This window comes from Propithecus coquereli, unplaced genomic scaffold (assembly GCF_000956105.1).
Source record: "Propithecus coquereli isolate 6110/MARCELLA unplaced genomic scaffold, Pcoq_1.0 Scaffold703, whole genome shotgun sequence".
Classification (NCBI taxonomy): Eukaryota; Metazoa; Chordata; class Mammalia; order Primates; family Indriidae; genus Propithecus; species Propithecus coquereli.
This window is the reverse complement of record NW_012153097.1, coordinates 790979-794012: the sequence shown is the minus strand read 5'-3', so window position 1 is coordinate 794012 and position 3034 is coordinate 790979.

The window sequence follows — 3034 nt, the reverse complement described above, 5'->3', positions numbered from 1 at the left end:
ACACTTGGGTTGTTTCCACATCTTTGCAATTGTGAATTGTGCTGCTATAAACATTCGGGTGCAGGTGTCTTTCTTATAGAGTATTATGTGGTCTTTATTTTGATTGTGTTTTAAATATAGCGATCCCGCCTTATGTTCGGGAATATGTTCTAAGACCTGCAGGGGACGCTTGAAGCCGAGGACAGCACCCAACCAGATCCCTGTCAGTGGAAATACGTTTCTGTCCATGTCCTCCACCCACACGGTGAATGCTTTTTCCGTCTTAACTAAGCGCTTACCATGCACCGTGGCTGTCGCTTTTGCATTCTGAGGTGTGACAACAAAACTAGCACAAATTTCTTTTTCCTTCTTCACAGTTTCAAAGATAGAATGTTTGTTCTTACTGTGACTCTGTATGATTACTTTCCTCAACTGAATTGTGTCCATACAGCTTGTAGACCCAAAAGCATATGTCAAAATTTAGAGGAGACCAGCACGTTGATATCTACCTTTATTTTTTCCTCATAATGTTTTACTAAAAATTATCCCAGAATAATGGATTCAGTGAAAAAAAAAAAAGACAGAGTCATTGCACCATGGATGGCTCCTACGTTTTCTATTCCTCATTTCCCTGCTTCTTAATATTTAACATGAACAAACAGGGAGATTTTAAATTACATCTTTTTCACCATTTTTAAATTGTATGATGGCCTAATAAATGTTCAAAGTTCCTCACGAAAAGTCATGAGACCTTTTTGTCAGTTAAATATTGATTTATTGTATGGGAATTAATATACATTACTCACATGTTTCTATTTTTTAAATTTTAATTTAGCCATTTCATTTAATGATTTTAATAATTTGTCTATTTTATATTAACCAGCATTATTCTGATGAATTTTCTGAAGAAAATTATGTTTATTTTATGTTACCTTAAAACTAACTCTGTTTTGAGTCGTCAGTCTTTCCATTTTCTTACTTTTATATCTTGGAACTTATATATTATCTGAGCAGAAAATGATTTGCATTGAAAAAACAAAATGTATTTATCTATAAGCTGACATTTAAATCTGTAAGTATTTGGGAATGTAAATATATGTAGACAAGTCTGCTGGGAGTTGACGTATGTTTCAGAAATGCTTCTACACCTGGGAAAAGAGAAGGAGAAACATTGCAGTTTTCAAGGCACATTATTTTCCATTTTGCATTTTCAGAGGGGGCATATGGGTAGAAGATGACATTGTTTCTTATCCCTAGATGTCCTATTTTCCCCCATGATGTCCAGATTGAAGGAGAAGTTGACGTCAATCTTGAGAGTCCACCAGGTCCTGATCTCCTAGGATCATTCCACCCAGTCCCTCACCCTCTTTGAAGTTTGTTTTCTCCACCTGTGACGTGGAGGGAATGACTTGGATCATGATTAGAAGGTTTCGCCATTTTTGTGATTCAGAAATAGTGGGTATGCCTTATGAATGGATTCTGGATAGAAAAAAATGGAGACATTAGGAAAACTACATTCTCATTATAGAGACATTTCACATTATACATCTCGTCAAGCTCTAATTATAGATGTTTACTGTGTCGGGTTGAACAAATTAACTTCTTGAACTCTTGTTTCTCAACGTATTAAATTAAGATATCCTAACCCAATTCCTACCTCAGAGGGATGGTGTTGAGGGAAAAGACACCTGATGCAAAAGCAATTTTAGCTTTGGAAAGTGCTTCATGCCACAGGGTATTGTGACGATGAACCCTCCGCAATATAGAAGGGGCAGTGACGCTGGCCTTCCTCGCCCACATGTACTCCAGGGGCGGTCTCGTGCCTTGACGTTGCCCTCAAAGCAGAATTCTTTCTTACAGGGAGGAGGCTACAGAAGTGATCAGTGCCTTTTAATGCCAATAAGACCTTTAATAAAACAAATAGAAAATGTTTCAAAGACTGATATTGGTCTGACTGGCCATCACATATCCCTGTAATAAAATAACAGTGATTGCCTCTAGTTTATTGTAGGAGGTTGTTCCCTTAACACTGACTCCACCCTAACTTCGGAAATTGAGCAGGCAAGAACAACCGAACATGAAGAAAGTTTCTTCTTGGAAGAAAATTATTGAGCCGAGTTGGTGGGGCTTGGCTCCCTCCTTTCCCAACCTAGTGAGTCAGAAGAGGCCATGTGCCACCAGGCATGTCCTCTTGGGCATGTTTGCTATCTTTTTTCCAGCTTAATTCTTGACACAGCTTGGTCACTCAAATAATATGTCACATGAATAAAATAAAAATCACAGAGTTCTTTTCAACAGCAGCCCATTCTCTACCCTCTAGAGTAGGATTAGCAAGTCTACGGCATATTTGTCATTAGTGGACTTCACTTTTCCCCAATTTAAGCACTTTTTCTTTTTTTCATCTCCCCCTTCTGTCTCTTCTTTCCTTCCTCCTGATTTCTATCCTCCTCCTCCCATTCTCAACCAACAACCCCTACCTTCTGCCTCCAAGCCCCTTTCTCTCCTTGTTTTTCTCCCCCTAGCTCATGTGCGTCATCCCTCCTCACCCTTTCTGCTGTTCTGGCCACGCTTCAGCAGCCACTCCTGTCTCTATACGGATGTTGTCCTTCTCCAGCAGGACATGGGGCTCCAGTGATCCTGGATTAGCAGGAAATCCAGGGTCAGGGAGTTTCTGATTCGTTTAGAATGGGCTTATGAAGTGTGCTAGCAATGACATGAGGGGGAAACGAAGTGTGGCTAACAGAAAGATTGTTCATGGAAACATATTTAACACAGATGTGTGTGTCTTGGTCAGAATTATATTTGCATTTAGCTCTAGCCAGAAGAATGTTTTGCATAATGGAAAAGGTAGGCAAATCTACATCTGCTTCCTCTACATTATACTCAGCAGGCCACTTTGGTTCCTGATATAGCTATATAAATAATTTTTCGGCCAGGCGCGGTGGCTAACGCCTGTAATCCTAGCTCTCTGGGAGGCTGAGGCGGGCGGATTGTTTGAGCTCAGGAGTTCAAGACCAGCCTGAGCAAGAGCGAGACCCCGCCTCTACTAAAATTA